Here is a 17,577-nt window from a genome sequence, read left to right on the forward strand (position 1 = left end):
AAGGGGCGCCTATTAATTTCGGCCGGGTCTCTTCGGGTTTGGCGAACCAAAAAATGTACCCAGCGCGCACCGCATCCAGTATACCTCTCGGCTGTGGCCGTGGCCGCTGTCAGTCACGTGCCACCTGCACCACTTCGGTGGTTAGGGAATCCCTGTGCCACCAATCACATAGGCTCGTGTTGTATGTACGTACGTATGTTGAACTTATTTCGCACCGTACGTAGCCAGCCGTGCTAATCGGTGGAGGCGTGTTCAGGAGGCCAAGAATCGGAATCGGGACATGTATTTACACTGGAGGGATCTGATGAGCTGTGAAGTTATTTTTCACAGACGTCCAGTCCGGGAGAAACTTTGATCCAACGGCGGATAGATCGTGGCTCGTAAAACGATCGGACCGGTGAAATGACCCCGGTGAGTTTTCCGTCAATGGTGAGCGGCGATGGGCTTGCTTCTCCGTTCGTCTCGGGGAAGAGGGATTGCCGAAACTTTCCGCTTGAGGGGCACGGAGGGGAGGGGTAAGGAGTTGGGGGGACTCACCAGGTGAGCGCGGCGGAGCGGGGCAGGGGGGGGGGGGTTTGGGGGCAGGGAGGAGCCAGGAGGGGGGGGGGGCCAGGTCGGACACGCAAGGGTTAATTAGACGAGACAGCAGTGACAGCGCCTGATCCAGCGCCAGCTGTGCCGCCAGCTCCTCCTCGCTGTGCCTGGGGCCTCTCTCCCATGTGTGTGTGTGCGTGCGTATATGCGCCTGTGTGTACACACACACATACACACGCATGTGTACATAGAGACATACGCGCGTGTACGTCTGCACGGTAGTGGGGAGCGGTGGAGCAGTGGTTAGCGCACTGCGCTAGGAACCCAGCGAACCGAATTCGATTCCTGCTCACGGCTAACACCTGTGACGAATGTCTGAACCGGTCCTGGGGCTCCCCTAGGTCGACTGAGCTTCAAATGAGTAACTGGTTGCAGTGTGTACACATCGCCACTAGGGAGACAAAGGCGGCCGTGTATGCCGCACCGGACCTCACAGGTGCTCGCTAACAGCACTTGCCCCAACAGTCTGTTAAGTCTACACTGGGGGATCTTTGTTTTTGACAGGCGAGGCAGTTGAAACAGTGGCGATGTCTCCCCCGCCTCTGTCCACCCAGCGGCGTGTCGTGTGGACACCACCGCACAGTTGTTGTCGACTTTTTGTTTTACGAATGAAACATTTATATTACCCGTAGAAATCCCTTGAGGTGGAGCGACTCGTTTGCAAAGGGTGTCCACGGTTGCTCGGTCGGCAAGTCGCGTGGGGTGGAGTAAAGTGTGGGTATTTCCCACCTCGCTAATTCTTTTAGAACTGCTTCTTGGTTGTCTAGTGTTGTTGCCCTTGTCCGTTGCTTGTCTCTGTTACTGGGTATTGACCGGGCTTGTTGTTCAGTGCCGTTCTCCTTCCGCGAACCTCCGATTAGCACGGTTGGCTACGTACGGTGCGAAAGATGTTCGACGCACGTACGCACTCGCCAAGATGCTCGGCGAGCGTGCAAGAGGCGGCCAAAAACAATCTCCGGAGGCGGCCCTCCCTCCAGCAGCGGCACGAGCAAAGCAAATTTGCAGAACCGCACCCCCCATCTTTCATGGCGTCCCCGTACCGCGCCGGCGTCGTTCGACATCAAAACCGTCGCACCGCTCTCGATCGCGAGCCTTGCTTCCCGTGTTCGCTGTCGTCACAGGGGAGGGAAGTGATGGATCTCTTGACACATTCCTGAGCTCCTGGAAGTAGGATGAACGAGCGAGCGTGCGAGCGAGCGAGAGAGCGAGCGGGCGTGTCAGCCGGGGGAAGTTGATGGAAACGCTGTTAACCAAGAACTAAAGAGTCGCCGGGGGGAGCAGATGACTCTGTTGAGTCCCAGTCGATTTGTCTTCGGGCCGTGTGTCTCCCGACTGTCAGAATTCATATTTCCTAAGCCCGCGTGACGATAACATCAAAGCGCGAGTCCTGAGAACCAGTGTACGCCGGCGCTTTATAGCCCCGAAGAAAGCCGGGCTACTGTGAAGCGAAGTGCGTGGCTGAGTAGTTATTATAAAAATTCGTTTAGTCAAATTACAGTTCTTTGTCAGTCCGCTGCTGGAGGAAGGAAGGGAGGAACTCGCCCTGCCGTATCGATCCAGGATGGTCATGTCTATGCGCCGCTTCTCGGTGGCAGCCCCAACAGTCTGGAACGATATCCCTCTGCACATTCGCAGCATCACCTCAATCGCCTCCTTCAAGAGAGACTTAAAAACTCACCTCTACAATCCACGTGCTTTTGAGCGACTCTGAGCTTGGCTCCGCGCCTCTGAGTTGCGGCCACTACGTCTGCAAATTTGCGCGCGTTACAAATTGAACTATTATTATTATTATCGGCTCTGGGCATTGTTTAGGGCCTACTTCACCGCATTGGGGTCGGCGTGGCTTGGTGCTGGTGAATAGGGGGGTGGCCCAGGACCGATTCAGATATCACTCGCCACTTTAGGTTCGCCACTGCAGAGAGTCGAACACGGGTCACCGGGCCCAAGATTGCAGGAAGCTGTTCTTGTTGGACTGATGTGCCTCTAATCGGAAGTTAAGCAGGTCGGAGCTTGGTAAGTACTTGTATGGGAGACTGGCTGGGAATACGAGGTGTTTTCAGGGCTTGCACGGTGAGGTGGCCAATAGTTGGCGGTGCGTTAATGAGTCGCCGAATCCATCGGTGCGGAGCGTGGAGGTTTGACATATTGTTTAGGAAGCTCGCTTTGCAAGGTGGATTTTCTCCGGGTTCTTCGGTTTCCTGCCGTCACGAAGCCGAACCGCTCCTCGATGCAATCGGCCAAACATCCCAACCGGTAATGCGACCCAAAGCCCAAAAAGAATCGCGGGGCTCGGCGTGGCTTTTCCCAAATAAACAAACCACGTTATTGTGATTAATATTACGTATTATTATTACTGACCACCCACGCCAGATGTGCAGGGTTGACGCACGAAAAGGCAACGGGAGATGCCAGCAAACGGCGGGTCAGCGGTGCGAGGTTTGTCGCGCGGAGTGACTAAAACCCATCCTGACCGTGGACATATGGCCGTGGCCCGGAGGTGATGCCATCCGGAAAAAAAACAAAAAAACCTAACTGAACAAAGCGCGGGCATCGTGGGTTTGATTAACCAGTTGTGACTGCGACCGGAGGAAGCCGCGGCTCAGCAGCGCATAACCGTATTGCGTTTCGCGCGCGGCCCCACTCTTTGCTGCGCTCGCTGTTTATTGATATAATTAATAACAACGACGCTCATAATTCGTCTTTGTAGTGAAAGTAAAAGTACCGCTGCTTGACGTCAAGAGCCTGGGCACCGGGCCCTGTAAACCGGCGCACGGACGCTGCTCTCGGAGCCAAGTTCGCCAGCTGCAAGCGAAACAGAAATGGCAATGTTCCGTAACAAAACACACGCACGAGCGGTGACGCAGCGGTTCATGCGATGCGCTGTAAACTTGCAGAGCCGAGTTCGATTCCCGGCCGTGGCCAACATCGGTGGTGAGCAGGGGCCCTCCCGTGTGTCTGTGGGTCGCTCCGCGCATTTGCGTCGTCCCGCGCATGATATCCCACATCTCGCTGCCATGCGCTGCCGGGGAACTTCTTCAGCGAAGTTCTGGGTGAAGCTCCCCAATGTGTGTGGACGTCATCCCGAGCAACACGGGGGAACAACCTGAAAACACTCGGAAGAGCTACGCAGCACAGCCATGAAAACTCGTGCGGTGGGACTAGTGGGAAGTAATATCGGAAACTCGTTCTGGGCTCGCTCCACTTTCACCAGCCTACACTGACCGGCGTGGTGAGGCGTGGTCAAACAACCACCCATGGTCGACACTGCTTTGGAAGGCCTGCATCCAGCAGTGCAGTGGTTTGAGGAAGGCTAAAAAATATGAGTCGAACCGTCAAATTAAAATTTTAATCTGTGAACGATGCGACAAACTCATCGCAACGGAAAAATGATGCAGGCCAGAAAAACGGTACGTTTCAAATGACGCACAGACGTGCGCGCAAAATCACTCTCGGCCTTTGTGCGTCGTGCAAGAAACTCATCGGTTAATTCCTGAAGAATTGCATTGTGGTCCTCCCGTCTTTTGGGGTCACAATTTTGGACACATGACCCAAGTCGCGTGCTCGTGCGTGCAAGCCCATCTCAAACGGTTTGCAAATATGGCACCTAAGAGAAGTGCTTCCCGACCTTAAGAATAAATTACAAATTGCGCCCTCTCCCCTCCTCCAGGCTCCCTACTGAACGGGACGGCGGGGCCCCCTAACTATAAGCTACCCCCCCCCCCACACCTGTCGGATGGTACCGCTGCATTGCCAGTGTCCCACGCAAACGGTTACTTCGTGTCGTACGTGTCTCTGTAACGGGCCTGGGTTTAGTTTCAGAAATATATATATAATAAATATATATATAAAACGGAAATTAACAGCGTTAATCAGAGGTCGCAAACGGGTTTTGATTCCTTACCCGTACCCGTACCCGGCGCACCAGGGTCGCAAACGGGTACCCGTACCCTACCCGATACCCGGCTACCGGTACCCGGCCGGATATCGGGTAGGGTACGGGTATCGGGTACCTGATTGCGACCTCTGGGATGAAGCCATGTTGCAGACGCGCGTGGGTTGATTCTAGGAACTTGAATTGTGAGAAGAGACAAGACGTTGGGAAATGAGTGACAAACGGTGACTCACCAGTGACTCACGGCCTACCCGTACCCGGCCGCACCAGGGTCGCAAACGGGTACCCGTACCCGGCCGGGTACCCGATTGCGGTACCTCTGGCGTTAATTGACGAACGGGAAGAACATGTTACGTAAAAGTACGAGCAACGGAGGAACGCCACGACGTGCGGGATTGGCGAGGCCGACGTTACGTAACGGCTCTTGAGCCACGCGCGGATCGCAGTGCAACGTAGCTGCCCCGGCGCGCGCACTGGCGGTCTCCCTCCCGTGGTCGGGTCGTCACGGGCCCCAGAGAGCCACACGCTGCGTTCCGAACGGTCAGTTCTCGCTGAGCTGATGTTCCAGTGGCATTGTCGTTGGTGGTGAGACCGCTCGCTCTCTCGTTGCCCCCCGCGCCCCCACCCCCCCCCCCGCCGCAACGAGCTGGCTGAATGAACACAATAATTATTATGTTCTTGGTTCTTTCGGTAAAGTCACGTAGAAGGGAAATAATAAAATAATACAAATACAATAATACAAATTCTCACGTTTCTTTCGACCGAAAGAACCAAGAATATGAATCCCTGCAGTCACGAAAAGCTTTAAATAAAAAAATAAAAATATGTTAATACGTAGAGGCCTAAGTACAGTTTATCCCCCTCCGCCGAAATGACCTGATCAGCGTCGGATGTCAGCAACCAAGCAGGGCTTGCAGCCCGGCTTGCACCTGGATGAGAAGGCTGCTTCGGAACCCTGGGTGTTGTAGGCTATGAAGCTGTGAGGTGACAAAACTATGGCAGTGCAGCAGTGGATTTCTTGAATGCATCTGTATGGAGTTCTTGAGTGTCGCCACCGCCTCACGTGTGCGGTGGGTTTTCGCTGGGTAACCACGGTTTGCTCTCACCCCATACGCCGCTGACGAATGAAACCGGTTCCAAAACATCTCAATGTAATGTATATACATGATTGAGGCTTTCCTGGATGCATCAATATCGTATTCTCCAATGGTCGACATGATCCAGTTGCGTAACGCCACATTTTTTTTTACGCTTCATGTCGGGGACCAGGGAACAATCGCTGTTGGAACAAAGTGTTGCTCGATTTAGTCAGCCTGAAGGGGGGGGGGCGGGCAGGGGGGGGATGATGGGCTGATATCCAACCCTCAGGCGGAATTTAAACTATTGACCTGCAGATTGTGCGTCAGGCAATCTGCCACTGCTAGTGCACATCGGTATTAAGTTACAAGTTCTCAAATTAAATAAAAAATATATGCAGGAATGCTGTCTCCTCTGGCCTTGAAGGAGGCCAATCCGACAAAAAAACATTTTATTTTTTCTCCCTTTATCAGCAACTGACAAGAAGAGAAATTTCGCGTGGAAATATTTTCGGCACACGCGTCATTAAAACGCTGTACTGAATTCCTCTGCATTGAATCGGGTTGGCGTTTAACATTCTGGTCGCCGTCGAGGTGGCCAGGTGGGTCAAGAGGTCGGAGTGCTGAGCTGGCACAATCTGAGCACCTGGGTTTGAATCCCAGGCACACCGCTCGTGATTATACCGGACTCTCCCAGCCGTACGGTAGCGACTTGGGTGTCCTCAGCCCAGTCACGGATGACCGCGCGGGAATTTGTTTCCGCACCTCACGCGATTACGATCGCAGCTCTGAGAAATCAAAATATCGGTTTGACCGTCGCGCGACGAGCATTACTCGCTGTGACAGGGCGGAGAGGAGGGGGGGGGGGCTGCCCACTGCTTTGTAGACAAGAGGCTACGTCTTGAACAAATTCGAGTGTTGCCCCCTCCCCTCCAGCCTCTTGCTCCTCTCGACATTCCAATTGACGTGACGCCAATCAGGCCAACGTTGGGCAAGCGGAGTTTGAAAGCGACGACGTCGACATCGAAATGTCAAGCGCCTCTCGACTTTGCGCGTCTGCCCGCGGACGGACGGGCGGGCAAGCTGGTGGGCAGGCGGGCAGGCGGGCAGGTGGGCAGGTGGACAGCTAGGCAGGTGGGCAGGCGGGCAGGCGGGCAGCTGGGCAGGTGGGCAGCTGGGCAGCTGGGCAGGCATCTCGTGCAGTCCCCGCGGGTGCCGGTTCCCTGGGCATCGCCGAACCGCGCGGACACCAATGAGGTTGAATGCGGAGGCGGCGGCGACGACGCAGCAGCGGGGAAGGTGCCCACTCCCTCCCCGCTCCCCACTCTGTGCATATCGCGGCACGGGTGGAGGTGGAAGGCGGTGGGGGGGGGGCTAAAAACATCGGGCTTTAACGGCCACCCCTAACGCACCGTGCTGACGTGTGTTGTCGCCGCATTCACGGTATATTCCTATTAAATATGTACACTTCCTGGCTGTCACTTGAGCGATGGCAGCTTCTCAATGTGGCAATAAAACTTTTTAAACATCGCACGCGGCATGTTTTATTTAGGGAACTCTTCCCCCAGGAGCGGCAACCGAGCGTCTCCCCCCCCCCCCCCCTGACGAGGGGTCCATTAACCCCGTCCTCGCCGGACGCCGCGGTCCCACAGGGAAACCCCCCCTCCTCCCTATCCCCCTCCCCCATCTGTTAGATCCCCTCCCTGCGTCCCTGCCCCCACCGCCCCCCCTGCCCCCCCCAGCCCTGCGTCTTTCCGTCCCGGGCCGCGTTGCCCGCCGCTCGCAGTCACGACCGACGCGCTCACCTCGGGAGGCTCGAACCTGCATTTTAGAAGAAACAAACAAAAAGCGGCACAGGGCAACGCAATGCGACGGCATCGACACCGTGGCCGCATCCTTGAGACGCTGTACAGACGCAGTCGATGTTTGTGTTATGGAGATAGGCAGTCAGTCTTAGGCAGAGGGCGGGTGGAAGGGACATTTTGAGGGTGGACCTGAAGAGAATCGAGGAAATCTTTGGGTCACTCTGTGAGTCGCTATGCGAGTCTGTGGGACTTTTATGCGAGTCTGTGGGACTCTTATGCGAGTCTATGGATCTCTACGTGGGTCTGTGGGTTTCTGTGAGTCTATGGGTTTCTGGGAGTCCGTGGGTTTTTATGTAAGTGGGTTTCTGTGTGAGTCGGTGGGTCTGCCTTAGTCTGTCGGTCTTTACGTAATTTTATGTGCGACTCTGTACAGTACAATACAACGTGGATTTAAGTGGCATCTACATGTGACCGCTTCTGAAGATGCTTATTGTCGTTTGAAAAAGAGCATCAAATGTAGCAATTTAATTGGGTGATGTTCACCTATTCCCCTGAAATGTCATAGTTTGCGTTGGTACTTGTTGTCATCTTTTGGCCTGGGTCAGGGGTTAGCTACTTCCAGCTCCGGAGCCGCATGCGGCTTTTTAAAGACCGCTTCATGACGTTATTTATTAAGGACCACCGTTTCTCGTATTCACACTGAATTGGGGCTAATATTTTTTTTGTGTATCGAATTCGATAACAACAAAAATGGCTATGCTCCTTTTTTGATTGCTGGCCCCTGGTCTAGGGTCAGCCTTTCAAAAGAGAGACGTAGTCTCCACCGATGGAGGGCGCATGCTTGGGAGGACATCTGTGATGCGGACAGAGCTACGGCATCGAAGCCCGTGTGCATGTACCAGATGTGCCTGTCACTTCGCAAGCCCATGAGAGATGGCGATGGCTTGCGGTGGCGAGATGTTAACTACCTCGCCTGGTATGCAGGTGGTCGTGGGTTCCATCCCGACCCTGGCACCTGTATATTTGAAGTTTCCCCGTGGCCACGTGAATTTTTCTCTGGGTCCTCCGATTTTTCCCTCCACATTTAGAATCAACGTGCATTTCGAGTATTTGGCTGCTATACATTTCCACGTGATAAGCCACTTTGTTGAACTATCATTTGTGGCTATATGGCTGAAAAAAAAGCCATGTAGCTCAAGTGGGTCTTACCTGGTTTAATTTATTTTGTCGCGGAGGACCTTCAACCAGCAGTGGATCGATCATGGCTGATAATGGTCAAATAAGAGTCCCCCGACTACCACTGCTACTTTAGCTGCATTCCACTCCTCTTTTAAATTCCACAGCGCACACAAACGCGCGTGCGCTCGTACTACGTACGCAGCCCGGCGTCATCGGCACGTCCCTCCCTCATCCTCCCGCTATTCCTGAGCCGTTACCCCATGTGGCCCGGGTTGGGCTGCGAGGGTTAACGAGAGGGTGGGGGGAGGGGGTGGTGGTGGTGTGGGGTCCTCTAATGGAATGCCGGTCACATGTCGCTCGGCGCGGCCGGCGGGCTGAGTTTGAACGCTGAAGTGTCCCGGCGTGTTGCGCACACTCGTGTGCGGCTTGCGCTCAGCGGGGCCGAGCGACGGAGTTGAAGGTGTCGGTCACTGGCAGAGCGGTGTGAGGGTGGGGGGAGAGCTCTGGGGTGTGCGAGCGGAAGAGCGCGCGAGGATGATGGCAGCGCGATTGATTTATCACGCACGCGTGCGCGGCCGCGCTCGCGAACTCACGTTCCCAAGTTATGCACACGCTGGTGCAGTTGAAAGAAAATGTTTTTTTTTTCATCACTCCCCATCACAACCCCTCCCACCCATTTACAAAAAAAAACTCACGTGTTTCCACTTGTAATAACACGATTAGAGTGTGTTCTGAAGCAACCCTTAACCCTAATGATGATATCACTGTGTTCAGCGGGCGGTGTTCGGTGCGAATCGCTGGTTAGTCTACAGTGCACGCACCGCGTGTGTGTCCCGCGTGCGTTGCGTGCGCTGCGTTGCGTTGCGTTGCTCGCGACAGAGTGAGCCAAGTTGACGCGAACACTCACGCAACCCCCCGCGAGTTGCACATTACTGAAGTATCTTCTCTACCAACAGCGCTTGCCCCACACCTACGATTAGCGCAGTTGGCTTACGTACGGTGTGAAAGAAGTTCAACGTACATGCAGGCCCCCGCCATGAAGTATTAGACCTAATGTGTGATAAATATTTTTCAGGTTTCAGATTTTATTTATTTCAGGGCCCAATATGCTGCTGGTCTGTTATTATTTCACGGGCACTCTGCGACAGTCGAGATATTATAGAGGACAGATGTTAGCTTGCAATCATCGTTACAAACAGCAAGTATCGGTATATGCTTTACCTGTTACAGGAATTGGGAACCGGTAGAACATGCCAAAAGAAGACAAAGAAACGCGATGGTAGTTAACTGGATTTACTTACCATAGGACTGCCCAATTAGCTAACTCTCAATCCGGACCAGCTCACTCCCAAGCGGGTGTGAGAATGCGGCATTGCTAGCTTCTTTGTGATTGAGAACGATAGGATTACACCTACAACGGAACGTTTGTATTTGTTTGAACATTATATGCTACGCGAGGGTAACTTTGACTGTTGTCGTTCTTTAAAAAAAATAACAGTGGCATGCCATGTGGAGCACAAGCCAAGGGGAGTATTGACGCACGGATCTGAACGTTGGGACTCTCAGGGGTCACGTGGCTCGATCTCAGGGGTCACGTGACTTGACGGGGTCACAAATGAAGAGACGTGGAGCAGGAAGGTTGAGAGTGGTGGTGGTACCCATCCTTGACCTCCGATTCGCGCGGTTGGCGACGTATGGTGCGAAAGAGGCTCAACAGACGTACACACATGGAAAGAGGTGGGTTGAGGTGGCGAGCCAGGGATGTAATGGACTGGCGGAGTGGATGGAGAGATGATGGCCTGGGACAAGGGGTGAGTGGAGAGAGATGGACCGGGAAATCGGATCCCCGTGCGAGTGGGAATATTGCCAGGATGAGGAAGAAGGTGGTGGCATGCCACCTCAAATATATTTATTCAAGTTTTGTGTTGAGGTACAGCTTAATCTGGCTGCAACGTTTAATGTGCGGCTACGAGCGATGCGAGCGACGTTTAAGAACGGCGAGACGATCGACACTGCCCTGTTTTATTGCGGACGAAGAGAAACACGGACACACTCGTTTATGTATCCTGTGGCCCCCACGTTTTGTCGGTCGGTCGGTTGGTCGGTCGGGGAGCGGTGGTGTAACGGTTAGCGCCGCTGCGCCAACGAACCCGGCGACCCAAGTTCGATTCCCGCTCACGGATATCAACACCGGTGACGATTATCTGAACAGGTCCTCGGCGACGTCAAATCAGTACCTGGTGCGATGTGTAAACATCGCCACTGGGGATACAAAGGCGGCCGGGCGTGGCGTTGGCCACCCACCCCCCTCTCGTGTGCCATGCCGGCCTTCATAGGTGCTCGCAAAGGCTACACGGGGGATCTTTGTCTTTGTTGCGGTGATAGAACGCAGCAGCGAGGCAAATGAGAGCGAGGGAGCGGCACTGAATTGCGATCAGCTTCAGTGTGAGGACGCAATGCCCCTTCTCGGGCACTGGCAGGGAAGCTGCCCGAGAGGGCGCATCCAGTCGACAAAGAGAGACGCTACAAGAACGGGCGGGGAGAACATGAGTAGGGAGGCAGGTTGGCTCGAGCAGTGACTCAACGCTACGCTAGTTATTAGGCTTGTAGCAATAGCAACATGCACACACACAGTAGCGACATTTACACACGCACACGCACAAAATAGCAACATGCACACACGCGCACACACAAAATAGTCTCCCACAGCAGCAAACTCAACGGGAATCTCGCCGTACTTTGCCACGCTGGAAATTCGATGGATGGTCACGATTTTCAGTGGGCAGCGATCGGCGCGTGGCCCCGAAGCACGGCGATGACCGGTGGCGAGTGCCCATTGCCGATGGGAAAACTGTGCAATGCACCAATTCGGAAGCGGGTTCAAACGGGGGGGAGGGGGGGGCTATTTCTCCAGCGTTGATAACGAGCGAACAATTGTAGCTCAACGTTAAGTGAGGAAGTCAACAGTGGGTTGTCGTACGAAGACGCTCAGCTGCCCCCTCCCCCTTCAGTTAGGAATGCACAACGACGCTGGCTCGGGGCTGTGAATAAGAAACGTGCGCCGCAAGATCAGCGCTCGAATTTGAGCAAGAAATCACTTTGACCTTCTTGCGCTACTTTTTTGGCGCGACGAGTCTGGGTCACTGCCCGATGCAGGTGCCTTGAAGCCGTCCCCACGTGTCGGGATCGCAGAATTATGCGTCTGAAGGGGGGCAGAGATGACTCTCGCGCGCGTTTTTGGGGGTACTTCCCTTGACAAGCCGGAGCAATGCAGATTGCCCGAGCGCGGTAACAACTTTAATCGCTCGTTTATCCTTTTGCACCCGACGCGCCCGCTCACCGCGATAAATTTTACCGTCAACTTTATTCCCTCTCGTTCGCCTTCTTCTTCTCCTTGTTCTTCGCCATAAAAATTAAGCGCAAATAAAATGTAAGCAAATGATAATGGTGATAAAAAATAAACTCTACGCGGTTGCACTCCCTGCCGCGCGTTTATGACCGACGCCGCGCGCTGCCAAGTCTTCGGGTAGCGCTTCTGCGGCCGTCTGGAACGCTCTTCCGCCCGATGTTAGGAAGCCACTGGAGCTGTGCACTTTTAAATCATCGAGATTGGCAAGCTCGTTTCTTTACAACTACTATTTACGCGATCTCACCCAAAAACCTCTTATTATGGATGATACTGGTCGCGAAAGCCTGCTACGTGTTAAACTGATTTTTGTGTTTAGTTTGTGATCCTTCCCCCCCCACCGCACCTCCGATTTGCACGGTTGGCTACGTATGGCGCGATAGAAGTCAACTTCTCGCGGGAGCAACGGAGCTGCTTCTTGCTGCACCATTCGTCAGACTAAGCTATTTTTATTTTACCAGGTAATGCCCACTGAGCTATGTAGCTCTTTTTCAGAAGCGACCTGGCGACAAATGAAAGTTAGCTCCACGAAGTGGCTCATCACGTGCACATTTATAGCAGGCCAAGTACTCCAAACGCATGTTGATTCTAAATGTGGAGGGAAGAACCGGAGGACCTGGAGAAAAATCCACACGACCACGGGGAGAGAGACATGAAAACTCCAAATATGCAGCAGCAGGCGTCAGGGTCGGGATCGAACCCACGACCTCCTGTATACCAAGCAGGATAGTTAACATCCCGTCATAACGGCTGCTGGAGCTGCCTGCACTTGATAAATTAATCGATGATGTTTCATCACAGCGGGTTATTGATACCGAGCCCTGTGTACGCATTCCATGTACGGTAGCAAATTTGTGTGGAATCTGTTGATAAAAATAACAACCGCCCTCGGTGACCCTCACGGTAGTGCGCCCCCCCTCTCCCCCCCCCACCCCTCCCACCGTGTCCCGAGGGAGCCAGATCGCGCAAGTTGTGGCCGCTGCCACAGCGGGCGTTTTTGCCGAACTTCCGAGCTCGTGTGTATATTTACAACAACGGGCGAAAAATCTCCCAACGACCAGATACCGAGTCTGGTGCAAATTAGGCTCATTTATACAAAGCTATCCTGTTTTGATATCCAGTTACGGGGGCTGTTACGGCGCGATGCCTGTGGTTGGTGCCCGGGCCCTGCTGGTTGCGGAGGGCCACCCACAGACACCGCTCCCCCCCCCCCCCCCACCGCTTTGCAGTCGCTGTTGTGTTTTATTTTATATTTTCGGCCTTTGTTTTTTTTACTTTCAACGGCAGCCTTCATTTGCAATTCTCCACCGAGTTATGAATCCCAGCCTTGGGAATTCTCGTTTTGGAATGCGGGCTGGACAGAACGCGTCCACGGCGCAGTAAATTCCCAGCGATTACCAGGGGGAGGGGCAGTGAGGGACGAGAACGGGCATTGTGGGAGGAGGGGGGGGGGCGGTTGTGAGTGTGGGGGGCACGCGCAGGCCAGAGGGATGGCAGCCAGGTCACTCCTCCGTGGCGCCACTGTGGGAAGAAAATACGCGAGGGATGCCAAACGAAAAATGGACTTCCGCGTGAAGACACCCTGACACGTTCACGCGTGTGACTATGCGTCGATTGGTCGATTGCAATGGATTCTGACGCTCGTTGTCGGTTGGATTGCGCGCGTCGGAAATAGATTGGTCACGATCCGTGCAAATGATGACCGCCGCTGTAACGCGCGTTGTACGGCACCTTGTCCGACGTTTCAGTCTGCGTGTGTTGGGAGCTTCTTTAGGGAGCTCAAGTCAGTTAGCGGCGTGCAAGCTGTCGGCAAATGGTGTTCCGACGTTACATTTGGGCTCACGTAGCAAAGCTAACCCCGTAAGAGAGACAGAAGATAAGAAGAAGCAATATTAATGGTACAGCTAAAAAATTAGACGATAATATTCTTTACTTGAACAGAGACGACGACGCTTCGAATCGTTGGGAGCTCAACGTATCGCGTGCTTAACAACCGTAACCGAGCCCTGTGAAGATATTCTGAGAGCGAGGTAGCAACGGATAGATATGCGCCTATCCAATGGTCATCATCGCTGTTAGATAGAAGCCACACTTGCGTATGCTCTCTTATCCATACATTCCCCTCCTTGTCTCTCAGTGCAATTACAAGCCCGCACCTCGGCTGAGTTGGTCCAAATCCTGAATTTCATAGGATAGGAAAAAAAACAGAGTATGAATCCTTGCAGTCACATTAAGCTTCAAATCTAGAATTCATAGGATTGTAGGAATATAGGATTCAATTGTATGGGATTGTTGATGTAAGGTGTACCCTGTACTCTAGTGGTAGTGCTTTTGGCCACGCTTCTTTCAGCTTCGGTACGTACGCAGGGAGACCAGCAGCCCTCGGGGGGTTGCGAGGCGCGAAAACAGCTCGCGAGAAATTTCGAAAACTTTACTCGGCGAAGAATAGATGAAAGGCAATTGAACGCACGCACTCACCTGACGGTGGTGGTGGGCAGGGATGGGGGCCTGTGTAAATCATCATCGGAGGCTGGCTGCGTGCAGCACTCGGGGTTAACCTGTGACCCCCGCCGCGGGTGCTCAGCTTGCCACAAAAACCCCGTGCCTGCGTGACGCGAGGCGGCGTGGGCCCCTTAGCGACGCACAACGGCGGGCTCACCAATAATATTAATTTTTACACGCCGAGCTAATTGGGCAGGTTGGGGCGGTCCACGCATCCGGGCGTCATCGCGCACCCTGGCGGTTGCGGTGCCGACCGGCTACGCGGTTGGCGACGAGGGTCCCTGATGGAATCAACGGAATCGGGTCCCCCGTCTGCTTTCCACACCTCCGATGAGCACAAGTTGGCTATGTAGGGTGTGAAAGAAGTTCAACGTACGTACGTACAATGCCTTTCCTCTCGTAGCCTGGCATCTCGTACGCTGGCAACTTCCCTTATCTAGACACTGCTACGGAGGTAAATCCAAGCCGCCCTTAATGTCCACGCGTGGCCCTCTGGGTTAGTCCACACGCTGATAATGTCACGACTGCGAACCACCACTGCCGGCATTGTCACGAGCTGAAGATGCCCGCCGTGGCGAAATCTTGCGTAATGCCACCATGCAAGGTCGGTACGTTACGGGCAGCAGAGGGCAATGCAGCGCACTCGAGTGTTGTACTTTACCTCTACGGTCCTCGCCTTCGTCAACTCACGCTGACCAGCGTGGTGAAGTATGTTCCAAAGCCCGCCCCCACGACCTGCACGGTGTGGGGAGGCCCGCGACCAGTGCTAGGTCGACAGCGTCTTCACTCGACTCGTGAAGCAGTGCGCGGCGAAAGCTTCTGGGGCGAAGAAAAGCTCAACGGCGCGGCCCAGCCCGACGGAGCCGCAGGTGCATTACGAGAGGCTGCGAAAACCATCGCGGCCACCCCAGCCGCCGTCACGGCACGGCCCCAACCGCGGGTGAAATTAGTTACGTTTCCTGTGATTTAGCGACGCGGTGCACTCGAATTAGCGCTCGCTCGCTCGCTCGCTCTCTCAGCTGCCGAGCACTGCACGGCCTTCGGCGTGCAGAGTTGACGTGGGCGGCGCCCGGGGAGATGCGACTGTTTGCAGCGTGCGCTCGTGGGAGCGTGCCACTCGTCCACGCGCACCCGACCGGCGCACGAGACGAGACGCGCGAATTAGCACGCGCGATGACGGTGGTGGTGATGATGGTAGATATGATGATGGTGGTGGTGATGGTGGTTATGATGATGGTGATGATGGTGATGGTGGTGGTGGTGATGGTAGTGATGGTGGTGATGATGGTGGTTGTAATGATGATGGTGGTGGTGATGATGGTGGTGGTGGGGATGGTGGTGGTGGTGATGATAGTAGTGATGGTAATAGTGATGACAATGGTGGTGATGATGGTGGTGGTGATGGTGGTGGCGATGATGGTGGGGATGATAATGGTGATGATGATAATGATGGTGGTGGTAATGATGATAGTGGTGGTGGTGCGGGGGGGGGGGGGTTAAACACTGGGGATGTGGACCAAGTGGAGAACTGTGCCACACCTCCACCGTTGTCAAAGACTGTGGCCATTAGTGCAAGGAGGGAGGCCCTCTGAGCTTGTTGACCTGTGCATGGACGTGAATCTTACTGACCCGTCTTTTTTGTTGTAATAAACAGTTACAGCCAGCAAAACAAATGTGCTATGCACATGCACGTGCAGTGGTACGTTCACACCCACAACTTGCAGTGGGCCTTGCCAGATTTGTATCAGCTCCGGTGTCTAACTTCATGGGAGGTGACTTGCTTAGTTCATTGATGATTGGGATCGTATCTTTGTACTAAGCGTTTAGTGCAAGACCTAAAGCAGTGTAGGATTTTCGGCTTGAACCTGCTCCGTGAGGAAAACCAATTGAACTGGGCGCTGGAATGTTTGCGCGCCTAGATTTGAACGTTTTTGATTTGTGCAAAATGTCAGCTCCTCTAGCCCTTTAGAAAACGTGCTTCTCTGAGAGCATGTGTTACTCATTTGGTCAATGATCCACATGCATGAGAAGCTTCAAACACAAAAAAACAATTCACGTGTTGGTGGCCAATGTCTCCTTTCCGTCAGAATCCTGGCAAAATCCCGCGCCGACGCGTCTCCATCGCCACCGACGCCGGCACAAACCGTGACGGCGCTGCATCCCGGCTGATTTTCGGTAAGACGTAAATCTCACCCGCGGTGTTGTTTGTACCGCACGCACAAGCCACGCATACGTTTACCAAGAGAGAGCGGGCGAGATAGCGTGTGTGTGTGCGCGTGTGTGTGCGTACGTACGTACCAAAATATTTTTGAAATGTTGTATGAACAGTGGCGGCTGGGGGCCCCCACCAGCCAATCTCACTGGCGAGGGGGTGGCGGGACGGGAGGGTGGGGTGAGTTTGTGTGGGGGGGGGGGAGCAACTCGAGGCCCCCTTAGACCGCATCTTGGAATCAAACCGCAGTTGATTGAAATGCCCCGGCCCTAACCTGCAGGCAGGTTTTTCTGTGGTAGTTGCAAGCGGCGGCAGTGGCGGCTGCGGCAGCAGTGGCGGTGAGAAGGGGCTCGCTTGACGAATGGCCCAGCGAGCCGGGGGAAGGGGGGGTAGGAGCGGGGTGGTTTAATGTTTCCCGGCGAAGTATGCCGTTTTGTCGTACTAAAAGCGCGATTGCACGACTGGGACCGCCAATAAACGTGCTCGCAGCAAAAAAAAAAACATAAAATAACAAACTGCGGCCGCCCCGGCTAATTTACGAGGCGGGATGAGAGCGGCATGAGAGCGGCGCTTGCGCCCGCCCGCGTTTGTCTAGGGACCCGCGCGGCGCACGCAGCCAAATTGATGCTGGCGCGTTATGGCACAATGATGAGTGATTCCACTGCGAGCGAGAGAGAGGAGAAAAAAAATATAACGCCTCGAGATGAAATTTCTAAGTTTGTTTTTAAATGGTCAGGGACCCGATGATTGGTTTGTGGCTTCCCAACAGGGCTCTTAAATATTAATTTAGGTGTTGTGGTTCTTCTGGAATAACTTCGGCTAAATTGGCCGGGCGCGTTGTAAAAACGCGTTACCCTAAAAACAAAAAAGTGACAGCTGAAAGGAGGTGGGGAAAATATGGGGGGGAAAAT

General features: G+C 54.0%; 1 long non-coding RNA gene across 1 annotated transcript in view; it reads left to right on the forward strand.

Annotated features, from left to right (window-relative positions):
* The window catches only part of LOC144723417 (uncharacterized), a 60,168-nt gene that overhangs the window by 31,119 nt on the left and 11,472 nt on the right, over positions 1–17,577 (forward strand). Inside the window, exon 3 of the long non-coding RNA XR_013586172.1 lies at positions 16,542–16,629. This is a non-coding gene — a long non-coding RNA (uncharacterized LOC144723417). The remainder of the gene's footprint in view (positions 1–16,541; positions 16,630–17,577) is intronic.

The sequence above is a fragment of the Lampetra planeri genome, chromosome 17 (assembly GCF_965212315.1).
Source record: "Lampetra planeri chromosome 17, kcLamPlan1.2.h2, whole genome shotgun sequence".
Classification (NCBI taxonomy): domain Eukaryota; kingdom Metazoa; phylum Chordata; class Hyperoartia; order Petromyzontiformes; family Petromyzontidae; genus Lampetra; species Lampetra planeri.